At 38.6% G+C, this 21,343-nt stretch overlaps 1 pseudogene; it reads left to right on the top strand.

Moving 5' to 3' along the window:
• The first annotated feature begins 488 nt into the window (after positions 1-488).
• On the top strand, positions 489-1,846 carry LOC143680229 (26S proteasome non-ATPase regulatory subunit 12 pseudogene; annotated as a pseudogene).
• The last annotated feature ends 19,497 nt before the right edge of the window (positions 1,847-21,343 follow it).

Here is a 21,343-nt window from a genome sequence, read left to right on the forward strand (position 1 = left end):
TTTTTGACATATAGTATCATATCATCTGCAAACAGTGAGAGTTTTACTACTTCCTTTCCAATTCTGATGCCTTGTATTTCTTTTTCTTGCCTAATTGCTCTGGTCAGAACTTCCCACACAATGTTGAATAACAGTGGTGACAGCGGACATCCTTATCTTGTTCCTGATCTTAGGGGGAAAGTTTTCAGTTTTTCCCCATTGAGGATGATGTTAGCTCTGTGTTTTTCAGTATTCTCTTTATCATATTGAGGAAGTTCCCTTCTATTCCTATCCTTTGAAGTGTTTTCAACAAGAAAGAATGTTGAATTTTTTCAAATGCCTTTTCTGCATCAATTGAGATGATCATGTGGTTTTTCTGCTTTGATTTGTTGATATGGTTATTACATTAATTGATGTTCTTATGTTGAGCCATCCTTGCATCTTGGGATGAATCAAAGGAAACAAAAAAATGACAGAAGAGGGACATCAAGGGAGATCAGGCAGGGACCATGGCAGACAACCGTTCAGAACGGGCTGATGGGTGTATTGCCAAGGTGGAGGTGACTATATGCCCTGTGGAGTCAGTGCTTGCCCCAATGCAACAAGCTGGCCAAGGAAGGAAGACTTCAAGAAGTCATTGAAACCCTTCTCTCTTTGGAAAAACAGACCTGTACTGCTTCTGATATGGTGTCTACATCCCGTATCTTAGTTGCAGCAGTGAAGATGAGCTATGAGGATAAAGAATGGGATCTGCTTAATGAAAACATTATGCCTTTTTAAAGAAAAGGCAGAGTCAGTTAAAACAAGCTGCTGCAGAAATGGTTCAACCGTGCTGTACTTATGTTGAAGAAACCACAGACCTTCAAGTCAAATTTCCATTAGTTGATGCTCTATGAATGGTTACAGAAGGAAAGATTTATGTTGAAACTGAGTCTGCTCGACTGACTAAAACATTAGCAACTATACAAGAACAAAATGGTGATGTGAAAGAGGCAGTCTCTATTTCATAAGAGTTACAGGTGGAAACCTGTGAGTCAATGGAAAAGAAAGAGTGAGTGGAGTTTATTTTGGAGTAAATGAGGCTCAGCCTTGCTGTGAAGGATAACATTTGTACACAAATTATGAGCAAGAAAATTAACACCAATTTTTTTCCAGGAAGAAAATACAGAGAAATTAAAGTTGAAATACCATAATTTAATGATTCAGCTAGATCGACAGCAGGGATCCTATTTGTCTATTTGTAAGTGCCACAGAGCAATATATGATATTCCCTGGATACAGGCAGAAAGTGAAAAGTGGCAATGGGCTCTGAAAAGTGTCCTTTATTGGCCTCTTTTGACAATGAACAATCTGATTTGGTTCACTGAATTAGTGACAAGAAGCTAGAAGAATTTCCTAAATATAAAGCTCTTTTAAAGCTTTTTACCACAATCGGAGTTGATGTGTTGGTCCACGCTTATTGAGGATTATGAAACGGAATTAAGAGAAGGTTCTCTTGAGAGTCCTGCAGCTGATGCTTTTGGCTAGACAGACAAAGGTGAAAAAAGGTGGAAAGACTTGAAGAACAGAGTTGTTGGATATAATAGAATAATGGCCAAATGTTACACAAGGATAACAGTGAAGAGGATGGCACAACTTCTGGACCTATCTGTTGATGAATCAGAGGTGTTTTTTTAGAATCTAATGGTTCACAAGACCATCTTTTGCTCAAGTATACAGGTTGGCAGAAATTATCAGATTCCAGAGACCCAAGGAGCCAAAGAATTTATTAAGTGACTGGTCTCGGAACCTAAACTCATCGAAATCTCTTGTTAACAAAACTATACAACTCATAGCCAAAGAGGAGACGCTGAATAATCTACATTAAGGGTCTCAGTGTTCTTGGTGCTTTTAGAAAAGAGTTAAAATTGGAAGTAATTAAAAAAGAGACTATTATCATGATGTATATGTTGTTTTTTTCCCTCTTCTATTCTCAATTCTTTGTCTAAAATTTAGAAGATAGTGAATATACTTGAGGTCCCTTTTAACTTTTAGGATCCCTGATTTCATTCATTGTTTAACTTTATGTTTGCAGCTGGTGCAAAAATATCGTAACATTTTTATTGTCTGAATACTTAAAAAATGGTGTCATATCTTGCCCAAATATATTTTCTATTGTTTGAAAGACAAAATGAAACATAACAAACAAACAAAAAACATGCATCAGACAAGTGCATAAGACATAGGGTCAATGAATTTTCAGAGCGAACCCTCCCATATAATCAGCAAAGAAGATTAAAAAAAAAGAGCGAGACTATTGCTATCGTCCAGATTTCCTTCTCATGCCCCTTTCTGGGACCTCTTCTTTTTTCTCTCTCTCTTTTTTTTTTTCTCACATGGGCAGGAACCGGGAATTGAACCCAGGACCTCGGGCATGGCAGGCAAGCAGGCTTACCTGCTGAGCCACTGTGGCCCGCCCCCTTTCTGGGACCTCTTCTAACAGCCATAGGTTCATTTGCCTGGTTTTGGCCTTCATGATATAAATAGAATCATACATTATCTTGTCTTTGGTGTCTGGCTTCTCTTGACTGGTATTATGTTGGTGAGATTCATTATGTCATTTTGTGTAATTTTTCATTCATTCTATTACTAAATAGTATTTCATTGTGTGAATAAACCATAGTTTAGTTAAGCATTCTATTGTTGGCAGGTACGCGAGTTTCCAGTTTAGAAATAGACCTATGAGCATTCCTGTACAATACCTTCTGTCTCTTCTCACTGTCTCCTTTCCTTCTTACAAATGAGGATTCTGAGGCCTCAACAGGCTAAGAAACTTACCCAAGTGGGCAGCAGCAGAGACAGTTTTCAAACTTTTCTGTGTTGGCTTCTTAAGTCTGGGATATCTTAGGCACTCAATAAATGTAAGTCCTTTTTTCCTCTGCCATCCACTTGTTTATACCTTCCCCAAGGCACAGACTCCACCCAGTTTCTCTAGAAGCTTTGCTGAAGGGTCCCAGCCGGGCTGACTCTCATGAAGGGTCCCAGCCGGGCTGACTCTCATCCTCCCCACACCCTGGTCAGGCTTTGATACCTCCTTGCTATGGTCCTTCTTAGTGTCCTTTTAGTGTCCTTCTGGATTGACACGATGATTTAGTCATTTTGCCAACTGATATTTATGGAGAACCTGTGATGTGCTGAACAACAGTGCAGGGTCTGGGCACACAGCTCATCCTCATGTCAGGAAGATGGAGAATAGACAAGTGAACAAATAAACAAAATTTGGATAATTTTTATTGAAGAATAAAGCAGGATGCTGTGATAGGGAGTGAGGAGGGGAGGGGTGAGCAGGGAAAGCCCCCTCTCCTTAGGAACTTTTTTCATGAATTACACTCTCTATCATTTAACTTCTTCCTCTCCACTAAACTTTTTTTTCTATCTGAAGCATCACTGTTGCCGAGCAGAGACCTGAGTGATGAGCGTGCTGCATGGAAATCTGGAAAAAGGGGACAAAAAGACAAGATCCAAGCCCCTGAAGTGGAAGTGAGGTGAGCGAGTTTGAGGAACAGGACCATATTTAACTTCCTTTCTGCATGTCTAACTTCCTTCCTAATGTAGAAATACCCATTGGCTCCATGGAAAGGGTTTCGAGCACAACTCAGCTCCTTCCTCAGTGCCCAACACAGGACTTTGCCTTTATGCTATGTCACATTTGTTTCCAATCCCATTCTTACCTTTCCTCCTCGTTTTGTAAACTTTAAGCTAATCTTTAGCTTTTTTTTTAGATTAAAAAACTTTTTAAAACATAACAACATTCAAACATGAACATGCTTACCGTAAGATCATTCTATTCTTGGTATATAATCAATAACTCACAATATCATCACATAGTTGTATATTCATCACCATGATCATTTCTTAGAACATTTGCATCATTCAGAAAAAGAAAGAAAAAGAAAAAAGAAAAAATCTAATACATACCGTACCCCTTTCCCCTCCCTCTCATTGACTGCTAGTATTTCCATCTACCCTATATATTTTAGCCTTTGTTTCCCTTATTTTTTCTATACCCCTTGCCACTCCCTTTCATTGATCACTAGCATTTCAATCTACTAAATTTATTTTAACATTTGCTCCCCCTATTTTTTAATTTATTTTTAATCCATATGTTTTACTCATCTGTTCAACCATAGATAAAAGGAGCATCAGACACAAGGTTTTCACAATCACACGGTCACATTGTGAAAGCTATATCATTATACAATCATCTTCAAGAAACATGGCTACTGGAACACAGCTCTACAGTTTCAGGCACTTCCCTCTAGCCTCTCCAATATACCTTTTTAAACTAAAAATGTGGTATCTATTGAATGCATAAGAATAACCTCCAGGATAACCTTTCGACTCTGTTTGGAATCTCTCAGCCATTGACACTATATTTTGTCTCATTTCTCTCTTCTCTCTTTTGGTCGAGATTTTCCCAATCCCTTGATGCTGAGTCTCAGCTCATTCTAGGATTTCTGTCCCACGTTGCCAGGGAGGGTTATACCCTTGCGAGTCATTCCCATGTAGGGAGGGGAAGGGCACTGAGTTTGCTTGCCATGTTGGCTGAGAGAGAGAGGCCACATCTGAGCAACAGAAGAGGTTCTCTGGGGATGACTCTTAGGCCTAATTTTAAGCAGCGTTAGTCTATCCTTTGTGGGGATATGTTTCATATTAACAGACCCCAGATTGAGGGCTCAGCCTGTTGTTTTGTTTGTTCCCACTGCTTGTGAGAATATCAGGAATTCTCCACATAGGGAAGTTGAAATTTCCCCCTTTCTCATCATTCTTTGGTCCTTTGAAAATACTTTTTTATTTATGCTCAAATCATTCTGGAATTTATCAGTGTATCCTCTGGACAAACCTACAAAATCTCATGCCCTACTCAAGGTTCATGTACTTATGGTGTTCAATTAAACAGTCCATATAAGTTATATTAGGAGATGCACTAGTCAAAATATAAATTTTGTACTGTTTTTTGCTTTAGTCTCACACATAAGTTAAAGTTTCAAAATATGAATTACCATTTATTTTCAGCACCCTGCAATATTGAGAATCTTTTGTTCTTCCTCACGCAAAAACATTTTTTTAATTTGCATATTTAATCACTATCATTGTACACTCTAGGCATTCCTAGATTATACCATCTCAATCTTTACTATCTTTCTTCCCTTCTGATTTCAATTGTGTCCCCAGCCCTCTTCCTTCTATCATTCTCACATTCAGCTTAATCCAGTGTACTAAAATTATTTTACTACAGTTAGGTAGTATTGTGCCATCCATTTCTTAATTTTCACAATCAGTCCTGTTGCACAATCTGTATCCCTTCAGCTCCAAATACCCAAAATCTACCCTATTTCTATCTCCTGATGGTCTCTGTTCTTAGCTGAAATTCTCCAAGTTCATTCACTAATGTTAGCTCATATCAGTGAGACCATACAGTATTTGGCTAATCTGACTCAGCTTAATGTCCTTAAGGTCCATCCATGTTATATGCTTCATGACTTTATTCTGTCTTACAGCTGCATAATATTCCATTGTATGTATATACCACAGCTTGTTTAGCCACTCGTCTGTTGATGGACATTTGGGCTGTTTCCATCTCCTGGCAACTGTAAATAATGCTGGTATAACCATTGGTGTGCAAATGTCCATTTGTTTCTTTGCCCTAATGTCCTCTGAGTAGATACCTAGCAATGGTATTGCTGGATCATATGACAATTCTATATGTAGTTTCCTGAGGAACTGCCAAACAGCTTTTCACAGTGGTTGTAACATTTGACATTCCCATCAACAGTGGATAAAAGTGCCTCTTTCTCCACATCCTCTCCAGCATTTGTCATTTTCTGTTTTATTGATAATGGCCATTCTGATGGGTGTGAGATGATATCTCCTTGTGGTTTTGATCTGCATTTCCCTAATAGCCAGGGAAGTTGAGCATCTTTTCAACTAAATACAATACAATGCCTTTTAGTCATTTGCATTGCCTCTTCTGAGAAGTGTCTGTTCATGTTTTTGCCCATTTTGTTACTGGGTTGTCTTTTTGTTTTTGAGTTGAACAATCTATGTATTATACTAGACCTTTATCTGATATATTGTTTCCAAATATTGTCTCCCATTGTGTAGGCTGTCATTTTACTTTCTTGACAAAGGTCTTTGATGCACAAAACTGTTTAATTCTGAGGAGTTCTTATTTGTTTATTTCTTTCTTCAATGCTCATGCTTTGGGTGTAAGATCTAGCAAGCTGCCTCCTATTATAAGATTTATAAGATATTTCCCTCGATTTTCTTCTAAAAGTTTTATGGTCTTATATCTAATGTTTAGGTTTTTGATCCATTTGGAGTTAATTTTTGTATAGGGTGTGAGATATGGGTCCTCTTTCATTCTTTTGCATGTGGATATCCAGTTCTCTAGGCACATTTATTGAAGCGACTGTTCTGTCCCAGGAGAGTTGGCTTGATTGCCTTATCAAAGATCAATTGTCCATAGATGAGAGGGTCTATATCTGAGCACTCTGTTCAATTCCATTGGTCAGTATATCTGGATTGGAAGACTAAATATAGTTAAGAGGTCAGTTCTACCTAAATTGATTGGTTTTTGCAAAGGGGGTTTATTAGGTTACAAGTGACTGTTCTAAGATGTGAAAATGTCCAAACTATGGCACCAGCAAGTGTATACTTCCTCTCGAAAAAGGCCAGTCGTGTTCGGGGTTGCTTGTCACATGGGGAGGCATACATGGCATACATTTGCCTTCTCTCCAGGCTTCTGGATTCAAACAGGTCTCTTGGCTCTTGCATCTCCAGATGTCTGTGTCTCAGTTTCATCCCTCTGCTCACTGTGTCAGCTCTGAGTTCTGTTTTTAATCTTTTATTCTCTTCACACAGGGCTCCAGTAAAGGATGAAGACCTATCTTGAATGGGCAGGGTCACATTTCCTTGGAAACAACCTAATGAAAAAGTCCCACCCACAGCAGCTCTGCCCCACAAGATTGGATTAGAGGAGCATGGCATTTCTGGGGGTACACAACAGCTTCAGACCAGCACACTTGCTTTTTATTTTTTTCCATTAAAAATTTTTAATTAATTAATTAATTAATTAAACATAACATACAAACACAAACATTCTTACCATATGATCATTCCATTCTTGATATATAATCAATAACTCACAATATCATCACATAGTTGTATATTCATCATCACGATCATTTCTTAGAACATTTGAATCAATCCAGAAAAAGAAATAAAAAGAAAATAGAAAAAAATTCATACACACTATCCCCTTACCCTTCTCTTTCATTGATCACTAGCATTTCAATCTAATAAAAATTTATTTTAACATTTGTTCTGCTGATTATTTATTTATTTATTTAATTAAAAATATTTTATTTATTTATTTATTTTTAATCCAAATGTTTTGCTCATCTCTAGTGCTCCCTTTAGTATTTTTTGCAGAGCTGGTCTCTTGGTCAGAAATTCTTTCAGTGATTTTTTTGTCTGAAAATGTTTTAATTTCCCCTTCATTTCTCAAGGACAATTTTGCTGGATATAGAATTCTTGGTTGGCAGTTTTTCTCTTTTAGTATCTTAAATATATCATACTACTGTCTTCTCGCCTTCATGGTTTCTGCTGACAAATCTACACATACATGTATTGGGTTTCCCTTGCATGTGATGGATTGCTTTTCTCTTGCTGCTTTCCAGATTCTCTTTCTCTTTTAACATCTGACAATCTGATTAGAAAGTGTCTTGGAGTACATCTATTTGGATCTATTCTGTTTGGGGTACATGCAATTCTTGGATCCATAATGTTAAGTTTTTCAGTCTAGTTGGGAAATTTTCAGTGATAATTTCCTCCATTAGTTTTTCTCCTCCTTTTCCCTTCTCTTCTCCTTCTGGGACACCCACAACACATATATGCATGCACTTCATGTTGTTATTCAATTCCCTGAGTCCCTGCTCATATTTTTCCATTTTTTCCCCTATATTCTGTATCTTGTCGGATTTCAGATGTTCCGTCCTCCAGTTCACTAATCCTAGCTTCTGCCTCTTGAAATCTACCATTGTAGGTTTCCATTGTTTTTTTTTCATCTCTTCTACTGTATCTTTCATTCCCATAAGTTCTGTGATTTGTTTTTCAGACTTTCCATTTCTTCTTTTTGTTCATTTCTTGCCTTCTTTATATCCTCCCTCAATTTATTGATTTGATTTTTGATGAGGTTTTCCATGTCTGTTCTTATATTCTGAATTAATTATTTCAACTCCTGTATCTCATTTGAATTGTTGGTTTGTTCCTTTGACTGGGCCATATCTTCAATTTTCCTAGTATGATTTGTTATTTTTTGCAGGTGTCTAGGCATTTAATTTCCTTAATTAATTTATCCTGGAGATTGTTTTCACTTTTTTTTACCTAGGACTTTCTTGCTGGATGACTTTGTTGTCTGTCTGTTCTTTGCTATTCAGGTCAGCTTATTCTAGACCTCTAGCTTAGGTTTTATTTAACAGATCAGAATTTTTCAGTTCTTGTTTTCTTGTTTCTTGCCCTGCTTGTATGGTGCCTCCCCCCCCCCTTATGAGATTATTTAGGTGTTATAGACCCCAGCCATATTTTCCCAGATCAAACTGGCCTCCTGTCAAGAGGAAAAAGTTACCTGCATCGGTTTTCCCTGAGGGTGAGACCCAGTAGGTTGAAAGAATTTCCTGTGAAGTCTCTGGGCTCTGTTTTTCCTATCCTGCCCGTATGTGGGTCCCACCATCATATGGTGATGTGGTACCTTTAACTTCAGCAGACTTTCCCTGCTGGGGGTGTGGTTGAGACAGAGGAGAGGGTAGTTTGGCTTTAATAGCCTCAGTTTTCCAGATCCTGGGGTCTGAATTCCTTGAGGGAGGGATTCCACCTGAGCTGGGCCCCACCCCTCTCCTGGGGAAGGCACAGGCTCCAGCAAACTCTCAAACAAGCTTAATTTTGCCCTTGCTTGGGTCATTTGGAGCCTGAGAAGCCCTGAAGCTGTATCCAAAAAGCAGTCAAGCTGTAGAAACACAGCCACAAAAAAGAAAAGAAAGGAAAAAATATCCTTTTCAGGGCAGGACCCCTGTTCCTTGGGTTTACCAATCAAGAGCTTAAGTTGGTATGTTGCTCTGTGCATCTCCAAGGTCCTATGTGCCCCCTCCTTTCCTTCAGGGTCCAAACCCTTTCAAGTATTTTGTGCTGTGCGAACCAAAAAACCTCTGTTTCTGTTTTTTTTTTTCTTTTTCTTTTTCCATGAGCCCTGCCTTCTATGCGCTAAACCAGCAACATCAGCTTTTACTGGAGATTCAGCTGAGCTGGAGGCCTATTTTCAGTAGTCGGAATTTGTGAATTAATTCCACAATTGGAGCTTGGTTGTGCTCAGCTCTTGCTGCTAGTAAAGTCTCTTTCCTTTTCCCTCTGGGAAGCAGCCTGTGGGGGAGGGGCGCCGGCCACCGTGGCTTGGGGAACTCACGGTTTTGGGGGGGCTCGGAGTTGGTCCAGCTGGTCCAGATTGGGATACACTGTGTGTCCGGTCACTGATTTGGCCCCAGCTGTTGTTCTGGGCTGTTTCTGGCTATTTGCTAGCTGCTCTGGAGGACGAACTATATCCCACACCTCGCTAAACCACCCTCTTGGCTCCTCTCCACCTCTCCCTCCTAATCTTTAGCTTTCAAAACTAATCTGGCTTTCCTCTGCTTATCTCAGAGCTAACCAAGGGAATTCCGGCATTTAGCCATACAAAATGGCATGTTTCAACTTGTGGCTTTGTCTGGTTGTTTCCTTATGCTGTCATTTAATTTGGCCCTTTCTCCCCTGTATTTCCTGCAACTTAACCTGGAAGTTAGGCTTTAAGCCCTGATAAATTTATTCTTTGGTTAGATTAGATTACAGGTGACATTGTGTACTCCATACTGAGTCACATTAAGCGACGCATATGTGGATGATGTACTATTAGTGATGCCAAGACATATATTTGGGCTAGGGGGTGTGAATCGCTTAATCATATGGGCACATTTCCCCCATCTACCCCTCCACCCACTTGTATTGTATGGTTTTAAATTTGGTGCCACAATGATGCATAAAATGTCAATTGATATTTGCCATGAGGAAAGATTTTCTAAAATCTTCTATTTTTTTTTAGCTGGCATCTTTCTATAAAGTATAAGCTCCTCTCGTTAATTGAGGCTGTTTGGTTACCCTGAAATACAGTTCCAATTGCAAAGTCAGGAAAAAAAGGTAATTATGTCCTCTATTTACCAATTTTAAGAGTAAGGATTGGTTCAGTAGCCACCTCAAATGGTAATGTAATATCTGAGTATTTTTCTGTTTTTGGAATCAACATGCAGCCATGAATTTTCACCGATTTAATATTCTTTTAAAAATGTTTATTTTTAAATGTATCTTCAGAAAATTCACTCTTTTCGGTGTCCAGTCTTAAGAGTTTTTAAAATAATAAATAAACTTTATTGTTTAGAACTGTTTTAGATTTACAGAAAAATTGAGATTGCATAGAGAGCTCCCATATATCCAGCACCCAAATTTCCTATATTATTAACATCTTAGATTTATATGGCACAGTTGTTACAATTAATGAACCAATTTTGATACACTGTAATTAACCAAAGTCTGTACTTTACTCACATTTCCTAGTTTTTACCTAATGCCTTTAGTCCATCGTGATTTCATTTTGTTCAAGGAATGAAGTATGGGTTGTGGGTTGTGTTTTTTGGAGGAAAAGCATAGGGATGTTCAATTTTTCCAGCACCATTTATTGAAAAGATTTTTCTTCATCCATTGAATTGCCTTTTTGCTTTTTCCAAAAATCCATTGACCACATTTGTAAGTGTTTATTTCTGGAATCAATTATGTTCCATTGATTGATATATGTCTGTCCTTTCCCCATTTACCACACTGTTTTCCTAGCTTTAGAGTAAGTCTTGAAGTTAGGTAGTACAAGTCTTCCAACTTCACCTTCTTCAGAATAGTTTTAGCTAACCTGGATAAAAGTTTCTTTGTCTTTCCATAAACATTTTAGAATCAACATTTTGAAATCTCTAAAAAGTCCTACTGGGATTTTTATTTTTGGCATGAGCAGGCACCGGGAATTGAACTAGGGTCTCCAGCATGGCCGGTGAGAATTCTGCCACTGAGTCACCATTGCACCACCCCTGCTGGGATTTTGATTAGAATTATGTCAAAACTATATCGATGTCTTAATATTGAGCCTTCCAATCCATGAACACAATATGCCTGTTCATTTGGTTGAGTCTTTTTTTTTCGATGCTATTTTAAATGGTACTGCTTTTAAAAATTTGATACCTAATTGTTTATCGCTAGTATATTGAAATACAATTGACTTTTGCATATTAACCTTGCACTCTGCAACTTTAATAAACTTGTTCATTAGCTGAGGAGTTTTATTGGAGACTCCTTGGGATTTTCTATGTAGATCATCATATTATCTGTGAACACACACAATTTTAATTCTTGAGTACTTACATTTAGGAGGTGTGCGGCCATTTTTTTCTTCAAATATTTTTTTTCCTGCATCAATTTCTTTCTTCACTACTTCCAGAAACTCAAATGAGATAGATGTTAGACCAACTGAGTTGCCCCACAATTTCCTGAGACCCTGTCTCTGTCAGCTTGGATAATTGATATTGATATACCATACTGATGCCTTCCTGTCCTTTCCATCCTGTTGCTTATCTTATCCAGTGAATCTTAAAATTTCAGATGTTGTAATTTTCTTTTCCAAACTTTTCATTTTTCAAAATAGTTTTTATTTCTTTGTTGAGAATCCTCATCTTTCCATTTATTTCAAGAGTTTATCAACACATGGGACATGATTATAATAGCTGCTTGAAAATATTTGTCTGAGTATTCCAACATCTGGTTAATCCAGTGTAGGCATATCTTGAGTGTTGTTCCCCTTGGGAACAGTTCACATTTTCCTGGCTCTTTACAGTTAGCGTAATTTTGAATTGTTCCCTATGCATTTGCATATTATGTTGTGAAACCTGGGATCTGTTAAAATCCCTGCTAGAATGTTGACCTTTGTAGCTTTAACAGGCAGTCAATCTGCTTAGGTTAGATTGCTCATTCGTGTCTCACCTTTTATCAGTTTCATTTTCAAGGCTACTTTGCATCTGACTTGTACACACAGATCTCATGTGATAATCTGGGACCTGGTGGTGTTTTGTATCATGATTCAGTTCCCAAAGGCTTTTTATCTTGCTTTGGGCCTGCTCTGCACGTGCTCACCATGAGATTAAACTTTGGGCTTCTATTGGTGCATATACAGTATTTGTGGACCCTCCTACCCAACCCTCTCCTCTCTCAGAGCTCCCCACACTATTCAGATCCCAAGGCTAAATTAAAAAAAAAAAAGCTGTTACTGTGCTCACATGCATCCAACTCAAAATTTCTCATTTTAACCCCTTTCAGGTGAGCTAAGGATATCTTTCGACATTCTTATTGCCAGGAAGGTGACTTACTCTCAGATTTTTAGCTATCCACACTCTGCTGCTGCACAGTTGTATGTGACTTAGGCTAACTTTGGAGCAAAACAATGAAAGTAAAATGTATTGGATATTTTCTACACTCTTTGGACCACTGTATTCCATTTCCCCTAATTTTTTTTTTTTTACCAAAAAGTTGAATTTTTAAGACTAGGGTTTAAGGTGCATGTGCCTTTGTTTCCACCACAGCACTGCTGTCACAACCACGGCTGTCCTTAGGGCTGGGTAGGGAAAGAAAAAAGAAAAAAGAGTGGAGATCCCAATCTGCATAACACACATTCTCTGGCTCATGGGGGACCATTTTTCAGGATCTCAGCCTAGAAGGATAGGATTTCTCCTGAGCTTTCTGCTGCCTGCCCTGCCGTGCATTTTAGCTGCCTCTAGACAAAACTGGAAGGTAAAAGAGCAGAAGCCTGCAAGAAAAATCACCATCCTCATGGGTGGTTCTTTAGGCTTTCGCTCTCAGTACCATCCACCTGCTCTTTTTAACTCTTCAGGTTCCTGTGTTTTGCTTGTTACCAGCGGTGGAGATGGGCGGCAGTTCAAAAGATTTGTACTTGAAACCTCAATATCCTTTTTTTTTACGCATGGGCAGGCATCAGGAATCGAACCCGGGTCTCCGGTAAGGCAGGCAAGAACTCTGCCACTGAGTCATCACACCACCCCTGCCCTCAGGTTCCTTTATGATGCTCACACTGCCATAGGTTTGGCCAGTAATTGCCCTTGGAGCTGATTCCTGTGTCCTTTTGACTTGACCTCCTTAAATTTTGAAAGATACCTTCTTAATACATAAAACAACTATTTTATCAATGATATGAATATTTTGATATTTCTTTGTTATATGCAAGAAGTAGAATATTGGTATTTTCTACGTGAATGCAGGGAAAAAAATGATTTTGCTACTGTTTATTTCAGCAAATTTTTGAAACTTTTGTCCCTTAAATTAATAAATGATACCATGTCATAGATTGGCTAAACAAAGCAGAGAATTTGGAGTTGAGAGCTATGAGCTGTCAAAAGAGAGGAATCTTCTTTTGGGTCTTAACAAATGCTGCTAAAGACCCATTTATCCCAAGAATCAATAAGATCATTGGAAAATAATTAAAAAAATGCTGCAGTGTTGTTTGTGGCTCTATGGGTTTTGTCCAATGTTACTGGGATGTTGTCCAATGTCATGGAATGTAGGTATAGTTTTATTTGAGAAGCCATTAGCCTGTCTTAAAGGACACCTTGTTTCTGTTCCCCTGCAGTGAATGTTTCAGTGTTAGAATTTTATCTGCATCCAGGTCAGTGAGTTTGGGTACTTTGTGAGAAAGTGCCTCCATTGTTTGAAAACTAGGATTGGAGTACAGGAGATGAAATATCGAAATATTGCCCGTCTTTAGCATCAAGGAACTGTTGCTCTCTGGAGGTTGAGTTTTGATTCACAGGAAACAAACCAGCCGGGTGATTTTTTTCCTGAGAAGATGTACTTTTTTTCCCTTTCCTTTGGAAAAATAAGGACTTGCTGTACAATCTACAGCTTCTTCAAGAATTTATAGTTTCTTCTGTTGTTTGATCATGAAACTTTTTCCTACGTGTGAACCATTGTGAATTCAGAGATGGAGAACAAAGAATTCAACAGGATTCTGTAACCCTACTGGAGTCTCTGGTCTTTTAATGTTTTCTGATGTTACCTAAGCACAGACAGGGCAGGTGCAAAAGCCAAATGCTCCCTGAATGTTGGCGTGGATATGATATGGCTGACAAAATATCTTGAAAAGATATTTCTGTGTTAGATAGGCAAATCTGCCTATGAGAGTTATTGGAAAAGGTGTAAATGTTTTATTGACTCCCAGGAAAATAAGATAAAAAAATCACCTCCCGATTCCTAATGCTTTAAATTTGCTAGCACTTAAAGGAAAAAACAAAAACGACCAACTCTCCAACCTGGGGTAAAGGGCAGGTGTTTGAGGAGCTCAGCTACCAGTAAACCTTGTAACAAGTGCAAATGCATTAAGTTAAAAAGATCTCTCTTCAGAGGACAGACTCTTATAATGGTTTTCTACCCGAAGAAGTCCTTTGCAAGTGAAGGAATTAAAGTAGTGAACTGCTTAAAATATTCTGGTAAAGGAATATTATACTCTCTCAGTAATAGAATATATATAAATAGATAATACATATAGAACCCCATCAAAACAACAAAAATGATTTAAATGCTATTCCTGTTTTCGAATATAAATACTTTCACTTTAAAAAAATGTTTTGGATGAGAAAAAGAAAAATCTAATTTTAGTTAAATGATCTCAGTGTTCCTGCTAAGTACAAAAGATGTGCGGACTGACTCTGGTAGTAATGAGTAACTATAAAAGGCATTATAAAAGCCTTCTGTGAAGTTGTTGACATTACTTAGTTGAGAAAGACACTTTTAGTGACATCCAGTTCAGATCAAAATTCCCAATCAAGGGAAACCTTTTTTTTTTTTTTAACATGGGCAGGCACCGGGAATCGAACCCAGGTCCTCTGGCATCGCAGGCAAGCATTGAGTGGCCCGCCCTCAAGGGGAACCTTTTTACTTTTTTTTTTTTAAAATGGTTTTTGGGTTAAAAGAATTTTATGCTTATTCCCCATGAATTTACCACAGTAGGAAAGAAAAACACAAATGATACTTCTAGTTTACCAAGACTTTTGATTTACTTATTATTTTACGGAAGAGTTAAATTAAATGCTCAAAATCCTTATACTTGATTCATGGATCAGATAAGTTGTATTATTTATGATAATATATACATCTTCAATTAAATTGAGCCGTACTTTAAATATATAATGTTTGTAAATTTGGTTTTTATAAACTTCAGATGATATTCCATTTATGTGGCTTTAAAGTTTCACCCATAGCAACTGGGTAAAGTGTTATATTGTTCTTGTTTCTCTGACAAACTGTTGTTATGAACTGTGATTGTATCGCCTTTTAAAATGAACTTAAATAGGGCAGGCCACAGTGGCTCAGCAGGCAGTGTTCTCACCCGCCATGATGGAGACCCGGGTTTGAAAAAAAAACATGCGAAAAATGCAAAAAACTTAACTTAAATATTTTTCTAAAATCTCTCATTGACTTGGCATCTTTGAAATATCAATATTGGGACAAGTGTTAGATATTTTTATCTTGATACTTTAAAAGAAATTAAGTTTTGGAGAGACAGAAAAAGTTAATCACATGGTCCTCATTAAAAAAAAATATTGATACAAACTACTTTTTTTCTTCAAACCAACCGAATTAAGGTTGCCACACCAATCAAATTACTATTTATGCCGCCTTAACATATACTTGATAAGGTATTTTATGTTTTAAGTATTAGAGCTTTAGGGCTTAAATAACATTGCCATTTAATTATTGTTTAAATGCAAACTGTATATATGCACGTTAAGTACATATCAAGAGATATTAAAATTAATTTTAAAAGAAATCGGAATTAAAGTAAAGGAGAGAGGACTGGTAGGTCAGTGAAAAGAAAATTGACTTCAAGGTATGTAGTCTGTTCCCCATATGACCCAACAAATATTTCTTTGTGTTCCAGGCATTTGTACCAGTGGCAGACATTTCCTGCTTCACACAAAAAAGAGTTATCTCAAAAGAGCATGGACTCTCATTATGTTTTTTGGATATTTTATGATGTGGACAATTGTAAAAACGATAAGTGTTCCCTTGCTTCTGAAGTAGCTAAAATTTCTAATGATCCTTCTCTTAACATAAGATTCTTCTTTTATTCATGATAAAATATCATATATCTAGTTATTGGCATAGCCAGACGGTGCCTTCTCCTGACCTCATTCACTCATATTCTTATGTTCAACTGACCAGCTTCCCATGACAGTCCATAGTCAGGACCCAAATTTAGACCTTCAGCGACCAACAGGCATCTTTTGCATGCACTGATGCTTGTTTGCCCCAAAGATTTGCTCACTCGCTCTCATCTCACTTATGATTCATGGCATGATACACACAGAGAAAGAAAGAGAACATTTTAGCAATAGTTAGCTTGATTGGTATGCTTTAGATGCTTTTAGAATTGCTCAATAGTATTTTAAAAAGCTGTTTTATTTTTAAGCTGTCCTTGTAAAGAAAGCAGCTCATACCTCCACTTGCCAACCTTTTGTAGGTTCAGTTTTGGCTAACTAAGAGAGTTCTACTAGATACTTCAGCCAAATGAGTTTGGCCAAATTCCCAGAAGAGTGAGGCATGTCTGTAATTTATAACACAACCCAGTTTCAGAGAATCCCTCCTTCTGCCTCTCCCCACTGCCCTGGCTACTCCTTCCACTTCGCTTTTACGGTCTTGGTCACCATCTCTGTCTCCCTCGCCCTTTGGGCCTCAGCATATTTCTCTGAACGTTTCTTGGCCTTCTGAACAACTGAAACATTCGTCTTGGGTCCTGTCCCCGAAAACAGACTCGCAGATAGATTTGCATGTGGAAGGCTTATACAACACCTGTGACGCAATGAGGACGCAGGATTGGCCAAGGGGAGATGTTGTAACAGAGGCCTCAGCTGGAGCTGGGATGGCCTTTCAGAGCAAGGAGGCTAGGACTCTGAACCCCATCTTTGACCAGACTTTGAAACGGAACCTGCTCCTGAGGAAAGAGCGAAACCTTGGATGCAGCAACTTCTTCCAGTAGAGGGCGGCCAGCAACCAGTTCTCCTGACAATTGGGGGAACGAGTATCTCGGTCCTGATGGGAGTTCTAGGCAGTAAACAGTGTCCACTGTAAGATGCTTAGTTTGAGACCTTTCTGGAAGCCTCTTGGTGTGTACCAATGAAATCTAATGGATCCTGACAAAATGGTGGGTCGCCAGATTGCCGAAGACTTGTTTTATCCAGGAGACTGGAAGAGGACTAAGGGCAGAAATTAGGTCGCGAAAAGTAGACTCTACTGTTCTCTTTTCAAATGAATGTGATCGCTTATTAGGTAATAATTTATTGGTTGGACTGAAGGAGTATCAGCCTCACAATAATAACGGGTGGTTTTACAGGTGCAGTTTGTAGACCTTTGCCCTAAATGAGTATCCTGAAAGAGGACCAGCATTTGCCATTGTTGAAATAATCTCTTGCACAAATTCTCACATAAATGAGAGATGTGCATTGGCAATTATAGCACAATATAAGGGACAAGGAAGTTTGCAGAAAAGTTTGAATGGAGAAAAGGGGAGGCAGGGGATGAAGAGAGAAGTGTGAGGATCCTTGGTGGAGGATTTCTGGTGAAAGGGAAGTATATAGAGAAGGATTCTGAGTATGTAGAGACATAAAAAAAAAAAGAAAGAAAGAAAGGGAAAAAAAACAACACTTATTCAGCTTGTGTTTTTTTTTTTTTTGGAGGAATGCATGGGCTGGAAATCGAACCTAGGTTATAGCAGGAAGCATTCTACCACTGAACCAGCTGTGCACGCCTAGTTCATGTTTACTTGACTTCAAAATGTACAACATTATAATGGTACGGGAAGAAACGGTTTATATTTAGTGGTGACACTTATGGAACGTTGTGTAAGTGCAGCCTTACGTAACAAATAACATCTATTCCCACTTGCATATTAAAATGTGGTGCATGCTGGTAAAAGAAATCTAGAAAAAAAGGAGTTAAGGCATCTTCTGCAAATTCAAGTCTAAGATAAAAAAAGTTTCACTTACTGGCAACAAAGAGGGGGATTGCGAATATGAAATACAATAGGCTGCAAATTTTATTTGTTAATAATTCTCTCATCTCTTTTATTGTAAAGTTTTAATTTGATCTCTCTCCCCTCCATAGTAATCATTGAAATTACTCTTGTCCTTGAAACTGTAGCTCCTGCTCATTGTTGGTGAAATAAATTTCAGCAAGATAAAGGAGAAAATATTCCCCCTTCCCACACAGTTTGCTAGGAAAACACGTAATAGTTGGGTCAATAAAACTTTTCTTAGGAAGATTAATACTCAAAGAGAGGTTTTGTAAGCCACTCTGACCTCAAAGTTTGTTTGTGTGCCCTGTATAGAAACCTTAACCTCTACGAGGTCTATAGTTCCCGTTGGTTGTCATATTCACTGTATTTTTCATATTTTATCATTTCTCAAAGATAGAAAGTCAGAAGGGCATTACCTCTTCCCACAGACCTCAAGGAAAAAACAAGTGAAATGACTCCCAGCTTTCTTATCTAAACCAAAAGTTAGACACATTGAAATTAATAATGGCTGCTAAGAAAATATTGGTTTGATTGTATCATTTTTAAAATGTTTCTTCTACTGTCTTCCACCCACCCTGTTATGCAAAGAAAATGCGATTTGTTCATTTGTTCATTTGGTCAGGCGTAGATGTGTTCCCAGCAGTGTTCTCAGGAGCTGAGTGACCTCAGGAAAGTTACTGTCCCTCTTTGAACTTCATTTCCATATCTGTATCTGTAATTTTAATGCACATGCTGTTACTTAGAACAGAGCCTGACACGAAACGGTTTCTTAATAGATATTAATTGACCTTCACACCTTCTCTCTCTTCCTTCTTCCCTCAACTCTTATTCCCACCTCTGCCTCCTTCTTTGTTCATATGGTTCCCAGCACAGGCTGAATGCATGGGAAGTGATCCATAATTCCTTCCTGACAGAGGGTAAGGACAGTTTATTATTGAAAATGTTCTTCTCCTTAAAAAAGATTTCCATGATTTGTACCTCACACAAAAGGACACATGGTTTTGATTTGCAAGTATGCCTTACTGGGGGAGAAAGCCCATGTTTGTTATGGGTGCTGACCAGAACCCCTTTCCCCTCACTGAGCCTTCTTGGGATGTATGTTAAACGTTGTTGGTATGCTACGCTGACCTCCGAGAGGCTGAATCTTTCAACTCTTCCCGTGGACCTCAAGGAACAAACAAGTAAAACTACTCTTGTCTAAGCCAAGGGTTGGACACATTTAAATTAATGGCTAATAAGAAAATGTTGATTCAATGGTATCATTTTATAAATGTCTCTTCTGTGTCTTCCAGACTTTGCTGACCAATATCAGACCCTGCTTCAGAAGCTCATAATGTCAGAGTTGAGACCGACTATAAAAATTATTTTCCATCCCTGATTAACCAGCCACATACTTCTCCTGGAGCCCCATAGCCAGAATGTCTTTCCCAACCTTTTGAAACTGGTCTCTGGAAGTCAAATAATAGGAGCCTCTCTCAAGAGTTCTGGGATTCTGGTCTTGTTTTAGGATGCTGGTCTTGTTTTATTAGGTGGTCAGCAACTGGAGCCTGCTTTCAGGCAGCTTGGTGAGGTTACCCCCATGTTCATGTCATGCTTACTTCTCTTCCTGGCTCTTTTCTGCCAAGATAGATTTAAGATGTTTGTCCTTCTGTAGTGGTGGAATGGTGGAAGGTCTGGAATGTACCAGTTAAAGCCAAGCTGGCACTGATATGTATACCACTTATTATGCTATTGCCACTCAACTTTGAAGCCAACCTTCTATACTCAGCCTTGAGATGCTGGGGCTAGGATTTTAAGCCATGGTTCTCCGTTGCCTGTCACTTCATTCATCTCTGCCAATAGAGGTTGCTAGAAGGCGGCTGCAAGGCTAGAGGAAGAAGGGACTTGAACCCTCCTTTTTGCTCCCTAAGAGTTTCCTATTTCCTGTTACTGTTGGCACCATGTCAGCTTTGCTTCCTTACCCCAACGCTGGAAGGGTCTTCTCTTAGCGGCAGCTGAATACAGTTTGCAATGTTCCAACACTTATAGAACCAGCCTCATTGTGTCCCACAGAGCTACCAGCTCCAGACGAGCAAAGCTTCTTCCTCAGAGGAGGAACTTCCTTCCTCAGAGGTCTGAATTTCCACTCTGCAAGGCCATTCCCACATAACTCTGAATTTGAATAATTCCAGTTCTTTCATTTGTTACTCCAGCTGTAAGGAGGTGGCTGCTTCCTGTAGTTTTTATCTCCTTGTTAGCTTAATGTTCTCTTTTTATCGTCTCAATTCTTAAATATCTAGTTAACAATTCCTTATATTAGATTTAATATTAAATTAATGTAAGCATTTAAAATTGCATTTAAATCTTTAAATCTCTATTAAAATAACTAACAAGAGTCCGATGGATACAATATGTTAGATAAAGGGTTAGGGGCAAGAGACTGAGTCCAAATTGATGAGGTGTAGGGATCTTTGAGGGATTATACTGGACATTGAGAAGTGAATTGGGGTTCACAGTGGGAGGAGAAGCTTACAATTGGTAGATATTGGGAACATGGTTCAGGGTGAGCTCTGGGTGGGAAGTAGTATTAGGAAAATTAGTCTTGGTTTGCGTGGTCTGAAAGAGTGGATGAAACTTAGGGCCAAAATGAACCTGGGTGTAGCAATTAGTCATGGTAATAGGCTGAAGTGGGGCTGGTGGAGGTCTGGCTGGGATTGTGGTTCATTGGGGTTAAACATGGGTAAGATGATGGGCTGAGTAGAACTGGAGGCTGTCATTAGGGTTGAGATAGAATTTGGGCTCAATTTGAAATGACATTGTGAGTGGTCAGAACTGGGGAGTGGTTTGTAGGTGGGTTGAATCTGGGTCTCGGTTTGGTTTGTGCTAGGTGGGTCCATGTAACTAGGTCGGATGTTTGTCTGTTGGAATGATTTCAATCCCCTCTCTAGGATGAAAAGTATCCGGTGGCCTTTCTCCATAATTTGTCAACTCCCATGGTTGGAAATGTCACAGGCATTCAGTAGTTCCCGCACTAGGCTTTAGAGTTTGAGTAGAGGAGTAAAAATGCTGATATTTGCAGGGGATGCTTCCCTTGAAGCCTGAGCTTTCTGTGCAGAACACCTGGAAAGAAAAGTTTCTCCCAACACT

Source organism: Tamandua tetradactyla, chromosome 1 (genome assembly GCF_023851605.1).
Source record: "Tamandua tetradactyla isolate mTamTet1 chromosome 1, mTamTet1.pri, whole genome shotgun sequence".
Taxonomy (NCBI): domain Eukaryota; kingdom Metazoa; phylum Chordata; class Mammalia; order Pilosa; family Myrmecophagidae; genus Tamandua; species Tamandua tetradactyla.